The 7960-nt window shown below is 43.8% G+C and overlaps 2 long non-coding RNA genes across 2 annotated transcripts; one reads left to right on the top strand and one right to left on the bottom strand.

Annotated features, from left to right (window-relative positions):
- The first annotated feature begins 579 nt into the window (after positions 1–579).
- Positions 580–7066, top strand: LOC308458504. The gene is made up of 3 exons (XR_013977493.1): positions 580–711; positions 1771–1865; positions 5915–7066. It is a non-coding gene; the product is annotated as an uncharacterized lncRNA (long non-coding RNA).
- On the bottom strand, positions 3805–7227 carry LOC308458401. The gene is made up of 2 exons (XR_013977363.1): positions 7090–7227; positions 3805–4342 (listed from the first exon to the last, which is right to left on the bottom strand). It is a non-coding gene; the product is annotated as an uncharacterized lncRNA (long non-coding RNA).
- Between the last annotated feature and the right edge of the window lie 733 nt (positions 7228–7960).

Below are 7960 nucleotides of genomic sequence, written 5' to 3'. Positions count from 1 at the left end.
TGCAAAGTGCCTTCAAAACTTTATGTAAGCTCTAGCTGGGGATAAGTCCAGTATCCAGGACCACACAAAGATGGCAACGAATGCTGAGGGGTTAAGAAGCTACTGACAGGAATAGTGGTAATATTATGAAAAAATCCGTGCATTTAGTAAGTGAACACGCATTGACTCCATAACTGACCATTCTTGGATGGTCTATCTAATGTTAGCTAAAATTCTGGTGAAAAGGTTCTCATTGATAACAGAGACCTGTTTCTTCATCATCATCATTGTAATAATTTTATCCCATCTTTCCTCCAAGAAGCTCAAGCAGCACACAAGATGCCTCACATTTTATCTTCATAGTAACCACCTGGGAGAAGATAGTGACTGTCCCAAAATCACCCCATGAGCTTCATGGCTGACTGGGGATTTGAACTTACGACTTCAAAAATTTAGTCCAACGCTCTAAGCGCAACATCTCAATAGCTCTTGTTATCCTAGTAATATGATTGCTTCATGGAACCTAAATCCCTCTCTAGGAACTTAGGTAACTGTGTAAACAGATGTTCAGAATAATTCTAACCATACTAAGGAAACCCCTCATTATGACTGGAGGACGTTTCTTGATGTGGTTGGAAAACTCGACTGAACCATATCAGTGCCATCTCATACGTGGCGATAGTATTTTAGGCCCAAGCCAGACATTCAGAAGAAAAGGTTGAAAACTGCAGGGTATGTTCATTTGGTAACTATGGTAAACACGCTGAAAGCTCCAAACTTGAGTAAAAGCCACATTATTGGAAAATGGCTGATTGGTTTATGTTTGCATAAAAGCATCAAGTATATCTCTGAAACTAACAAGCTGAATTGTATGTTCTTACATTCAGAATGGTCATAAGTGCTCAGAGAACAATTTTGGATAGGATTTTAATTTTCAAGATATGGCAGCAGTGGGCTTTCTCTGTTTTTCAAAGCTCTCAACATAAACACACCCTGCAGTTTCAAGCTTTTTCTTCTAAATTTCTGAGGCAAACACTTATTTCACTGAACTTGTAAGATAACTATACAAAGAAGCAGAGATACTCACACAGTTTTTGTTCCTGTTACACTGCTTGGATACTGTACGAATTAGATCTCAGTCTGCAAGACTTCGTATCCATTTGTTTTCAGTCCTCCTAATAAGTTATATGTGGGTTGTATCCAATGTTACTCTGTTAGACCCATTCAAATTAATGGACACGCCCAATTTAGGTCCATTCATTTGAATGGGTCTAACCAGGGCTGTTTTCTGGGGAGACACAGGGGTACGCATACCCCTAAACATTTTATGAATCGTTGTACTTTTGTCCATTTATTGTCTTTATTTTTCCCAAATTGAACTATAAAATGGTGATTTTCTTGAGTCAAAATGAGAGTACCCCTAAACATTTTTTAAGAAAAAAAGCACTGGGTCTAACTCTCAGTAAAACTTAGTTGTGTTCAACCTCATGTTTTCCAACCAACTACTGTATTTTTACGGATCAGTTCACAAGCTTTTAGTTCTGAGCTGGTATCTGACACAAATTCACGAGGGAAACTGCCATTTGCAAATAGTTCAATCTCTCTCTCTATTTCATTGTTATGCATCATCCCATTTATTAATTCCCAGTAGAAAGCGGGCTTTTAATGGAAGATTTCTGAAGCCAGTTTGATGTGACGTAACCCATGCTTTCTTCCTCCCCCAAATTCCATCTTAAAACATGTTCCTTTTCCACTGCTCTGCCTCTGATACTGAACTGGATGCTAAGAAAGTATTCACATAATGAGAAGAAGAAGGAAATCCATTATGAAGAGGCCACCCCAGACCCTAGTTCTTGTTTCCCAGAAGCAGCAATTAAGATATTATAGTACGGTCAACCCTGAATAGTATTTAAGTTGTAGTTGGCAGTGTTTTGAGAAATAACCCACTCCACTTTTAGTGTCCTGTCAGGCTCTAAAATGAATTTATTTTTTTTGAACAAATTAATGATAGGGAGAAACGCCCAGAGCTGGCTGGCCCTTGAAGCTGATGTCCCTCCCTGGGATCCAATACAGGAAACCATATTCTGACAAAAACTGCAAGAGATTTACTTCTACCCTGATTGACAAGAGAGTGGAGTCAAGGAGCTAGTGGCATGATGTAGAAAAGGGGCCATCAAAGAAATTGTCACTAACCATCACCTAACTCTCCCCTGATATACCAGCTGTCTCAACAAGCCAGGGTCTGACCTTAGAGGCATGGAAGGCACAGAAGACACATCAGTAGGGAAAGTAAACAAGAACTCTTCATTTGTTTTAAACCAGAGCAGCCAAAGGAAACTTCTCACTCTATCCAGCTACAACTATGTCCAGTGCCACCTAGTGAACAGATTATATGATTTCTAAACACATAGAAACTGACCTTTGACAGTTCTCTCCTGAGGGACTTTTTGTGAAAAAAGGAAGCCTGCATTTCCAGTGGAACATGCTGGGTTCTTTAGAAGGCATCTAGCCTCACCCTGACGAATATGCATGAACAGTAATACAGGAAAGTTCTTAAGTGAAGGAAAGTATCTCATTGCAAGTAAATGAGAAATAAAGGAGACCTATCTACCCGTGAACCGGTGGTCTTTTCCTGGGGGACCATGGATCCACCTGATACCAGTCCTTACACATGTCTGTTTCTCCGGAACTGCACAACCAATGATGTGGCTTTGAGCTCGATTTGTTGGGGAAGAGAGGTATCCATGGTAAATTACAGAAAGTTGTGGAACAGAGACAGCAGGGATCTGAAAGGTGTCAGTAGCATGCTGTGCTCTCATAGCAAGCAATATGGAAGCTCTAAACAGAGCTGTTCACTTGTTGCCTTTTAGAAGTCTTTTGGTGTCTCACCATACAAGAAAAGACACTTCGGTGCAAAAAAGAAAACCGGATCATGTCATGGGGGAAAGATAGGGTAGGATAGTACCCCTCTCTTTGGCATCAAGTAGGAGGAGACTATTGAGAGTGCCATGGACTGCAAGAAAATCAAACCTATCCATTCTGAAGAAAATCAGCCCTGAGTGCTCACTGGAAGGACAGATCCTGAAGCTAAGGCTCCAATACTTTGGCCACATCATGAGAAGACTCCCTGGAAAAGACCCTGATGCCGGGAAAGATGGAGGGCCCAAGGAGAAGGGGACGACAGAGGACAAGATGGTCGGACAGTGTTCTCAAAGCTATGAACATGAGTTTGACCAAACTGCGGGAGGCAGTGGAAGACAGACGTGCCTGGCGTGCTCTGGTCCATGGAGTCACGAAGAGTCGGACACGACTAAATGACTAAACAATAAAAAGTTTTCTATATGCCATGAATATATACCGGGCACGAATTTATCACCTCAGTGAAAAGTAGGCCTTCGTCTCAGTGCTCGATAACCTGGGTGAAATTTGTTGCACATTCTTATCATCGGAATATGTATCTTCTGCAGCATAAGTTAATAAACTGAGATGAGAGGACTGACACGGAAATCCCCCGTTCATCCTGCAAATACAAAGGCACTCCATAATAAACAAACACGTTGAGCACCATACTCAAACACTTCGAGTGTCATAATGTGTCCTCAGGGTTTTGCCTTATTCTGGCCAGCCTTATGGGCTAGAGAGGAAATGGAAAGTTGCAGGATGAAGAGCTGTGTCTTTCTGAGGGAAAATGCTTCCAGTCTTATTTCTGAGATAATACCCTTCTGCTCGGCTTCTGATAGCAAGCTGTATCAACAACAGATGCCTGTAACTATGCCCACTTGGGCCCCCACACAGTGCACAATTATTGCTGGTCTTCAGACACAGTCCAGCTCTCAGTGCTTTTATTTTAGTAATGATATCGGCAATGAAAAGTCTTGCAGTTTATGAAGAGTATAGAAGATTCGCCATCTTTGTGCCCTCTCACCCTACCAGTAGTTATATCTCCACTGATGCGGAAAAACAAATGTGTCAGCATTGGCAAGTCTGTGATGGAGTGAGGCACCAGGGAAGTGTGGCATTCAGTCAAGGCCGACCCTACCATACGGGAGATGAGGTAATTGGCCTGATGAGAATGAGGATGTAGAGCAGCATCCCAACACTGGCCATTCCTCCTAAGCATTCTGGCCATTCTCCTCTCTCGGAGTTCAGAACTGTGTGTGCCACAGCCCGGCAATGTACCCCAAACTAGCTCCTCAGGTGCATTGGGAACGATGACCCCTTTGTCATCGTTGCGGTAAAGTTTCCTCTGCCAGTTCAGTCAGCTGCTGTACATACAAATGGGAGCAGAGGCACCACCTCGTTCTTTGCTTCAGGTGGCAAAAGGTCTTGGGTCAGTCCTGATTTCGGCAGCAGAAATGTGAACCTGGAAGGGAAAAGACCAGCCCAATATGGTGTCTAGAATGCTATGTTTGCAGCTAGAGCATATTGAACATACAACATGTGCAAACCTAATTTATGTATAACATGCATAATGGTCGGATATAGCCCAAATAATCAGAGGTATATGGTGTATCCAAAAAGGGGGCTGCAACAACTCCTCCCTTCCCTACTTTTTAAAAAAATCTTTTTTATTTGATTTTACAAATATAGAGTTAACACAATATCAAATACATATCCATATCTAGAGATTGCTCTGAAACTCGAGACTCCCCTCCATGGGTCCTGTTGTCAACATTTTCAACTGCATATTATTTCGTAATCTATATTTTGAATCAATCCATATTGTCCACAGTGTTTGTTACATTACAAGTGTTATTAAAATTCTGCTAATGGTTTCATTTGCTTATAGCGGTCTCCTAAATAAATTATGGGACGCAGGTGGCACCGTGGGTTAAACCACAGAGCCTAGGGCTTGCCGATCAGAAGATTGGCGGTTCGAATCCCCGCGACGGGGTGAGCTCCTGTTGCTTGGTCCCTGCTCCTGGCAACCTAGCAGTTTAAAAGCACGTCAAAGTGCAAGGAGATAAATAGGTACCGCTCCAGCGGGAAGGTAAACGGTGTTTCCGTGCGCTGCTCTGGTTCGCCAGAAGCGGCTAAGTCATGCTGGCCACATGACCCGGAACCTGTACGCTGGCTCCCTCGGCCAATAAAGCGAGATGAGTGTCGCAACCCCAGAGTTGTCTGCGACTGGACCTAATGGTCGGGGTCCCTTTACCTTTAAATAAATTATAAATTTTCCCCATTCTTTCTTGAAGTTTTTGTCTTCTTGGTTCCTGAGCTTTCCAGTCAGTTTTGCCATTTCAGCATAGTCTATCAGCTTGATTTGCCATTCCTCTCTGGTGAGGACTTTGTCTTCTTTCATCTCTGGGCTAGTAGCATCCTTGCGGCTCTTGTCGCCTCCCTTCCCTACTAAGCCACTCCACAAACACAATGTTCCTCTAACCTTCTGTAACCCAGCTCCGCCCATGGAAGCCCCTCGTGTTAGCCATGACAGCTAAACTTCATCTCCAGATCCACCTCCAGGTTCTTATCTTGGGAACAAAGCAAAAAGGACCAATCTGTTGACCTTACACTCTGCTTGTAATCCCTTCAGAGGCGTTTGCCTGGCCACTGTGGGAAATAGAGGGTGATACTTAACTGTCACATCCCATCAGTGCAAGGATTTTTGCTTTCTCAATATAACTTCCAGTTATTTGTTACAACCCCACAAATAACTGGAAATCTACAGGCAGTGAGGTTTCATACACCAGGATCTCTGTTGGAGGCTCTCCAGTTCAAAGAGCTGCAAAAGTGTGGCTGAAATGCGGTGAGGCAAAATCTCACCAATGACGCAGTGAAACTAACCCGCTGTACAAGCTAAATCTTAAGTCTGAATCTTAAGTCAACGTTACTTTGGGTCTAGCGATACTTCAAGCTGACAGTCTGTTTCTGTGTACAAAGTTCAAGTATGCCGTTTGTGTAATGCTTTGTATTTTACCTTTCTTTTTGGTCCTAGCAAAGAAGTAATAACCCAGGCAAGCGAAATATCAGCCTGCAGTGCAGTGCCAGCTGTAATGCACATCATGCCTCAAATATATTTGCAGCACTGGCTCTGAGGTCACATAGTTCAGTGGAGCATCTGGAACGGGTCTGAACAAATTCTTGCATATTTTGCCATTGAAATAAAATACGTTGAAAGAAGCAGCTGGAGCTTCCACTCACCTCCAATCAGAGCTTGTCCAAGGGCTCATTGCAAACAACAGGCATCTTAGCATGAATGAAATATGTACCATTCTTATTCAACACTCAGGCCAGTGAGACAGTGAAAAAGGTATGCATGAATTATACTATGTTTTGGTATAAACAGCTAAGTGTTAGTCATGGAGGATATGAACATATAAAATTATTTCTTTCTTTGGCAATCACTTGTAGCCGAGTAAGATTGTCTTCCCTGAATCCTGATCATTTTGCTTAAACTTTTGCTCTGTAATCACCCTACTCCTAATTAAAACAGCTATACAGTGGTACCTCAGGTTACAGACGCTTCAGGTTACAGATGCTTCAGGTTACAGACTCCGCTAACCCAGAAATAGTACCTCAGGTTAAGAACATTGCTTCAGGATGAGAACAAAAATCATGCTGTGGCGGTGCGGTGGCAGCAGGAGGCCCCATTAGCTAAAGTAGTACCTCAGGTTAAGAACAGTTTCAGGTTAAGAATGGACCTCCAGAACAAATTAAGTTCTTAACCCGAGGTACCACTGTACATGAAATATAACACACTTCTGGGAATTCCACAAGTATCTGTAACACCAACAGTGATAGTGTACACCAGTCTACTCAGAAACAAGTCCCACCCCCACCAAGTAAAAAGCAAAAGGGAGCAAGTGGCGTTGTGGTCTGAACCACTTGAGCCTCTTGGGCTTGCCGATCAGAAGGTTGACGGTTTAAATCCCCATGGTGGAGAGAGCTCCCGTTACTCTGTCCCAGCTTCTGCCAACCTAGCAGTTTGAAAGCACACCAGTGCAAGTAGACAAATAGGTATCACTGCGGAAGGAGGGTAAACGGCATTTTTGTGCATTCTGGTTTCTGTCACGGTGTTCCGTTGCGCCAGAAGCTACTGTTAGGTCCATCATGAGATGTCCGCCAGCTTCCAGCCACAGATACCAGCAGCCTTCAAGGAAGCAAACTTGCCTTATTATCGCTCCATAGCATCCCACTGCCAGAGGTTTGCCTCCTTCCATTCACCAGTTTGCCTCCTACAAGTGGAAGAAACCTGGGCAGTGCTGAATGTCACATCCGTTGCCAGGTGTGACCTGCTGGAAATAGAAAAGGGCTTTCCTCTTGGCCTGTCTTTATATCCACTCAGTTGCAAGTGCTTTTCTGACATCACAAGAAACCCACAGCCAATGGCAACAGCTGGGGAGGCATCATCTTCATTGCTTTGAGCCTCACAATGGCGGGTGGCCTATCAGTGATTGTGTGATTGTTTATTCGGGACACGGGTGGAGCTGTGGTCTAAACCACTGAGCCTCTTGGGCTTGCTAATCAGAAGGTCAATGGTTCAAATCTCTGTGACGGGGTGAGCTCATGTTGCTCTGTCCCAGATTCTGCCAACCTAACAGTTTGAAAGCACACCAGTGCAAGTAGACACATAGGTACCATGGCAGCAGGAAGGTAAACGGTGTTTCTGTATACTCTGGTTTCCGTCACGGTGTCCTGTTGTGCCAGAAGCAGTTTAGTAATGCTGGCCACATGACCCGGAAAGCTGTCTGTGGACAAACGCCAGCTCCCTCTGCGTGAAAGCAAGATGAGCATCGCACCTCTTAGTCGCCTTTGACTGGACTTAAGCGTCCAGGGGTCCTTTACCTTTACCTCCTGAGTTTAGTGGGACATACTCCCTGATAGTGGCCACGGGACTGCAGCAAATGTGAGACAGAAGACACATAATTTTTCTCTATTTGGGGGGGTGGGTGGCAGCTGTTCAATCCACTTCTGTTTCACACTATTCTTCATGTTTGTCCCCACTTAATCCAACAGCTGCTTTGTTTGAAGAGTTTTGCAC

Source organism: Podarcis pityusensis (assembly GCF_964106645.2).
Source record: "Podarcis pityusensis genome assembly, chromosome: 11".
In the NCBI taxonomy this organism is placed as follows: domain Eukaryota; kingdom Metazoa; phylum Chordata; class Lepidosauria; order Squamata; family Lacertidae; genus Podarcis; species Podarcis pityusensis.
This window is presented reverse-complemented; position numbering and strand designations above follow the sequence as displayed.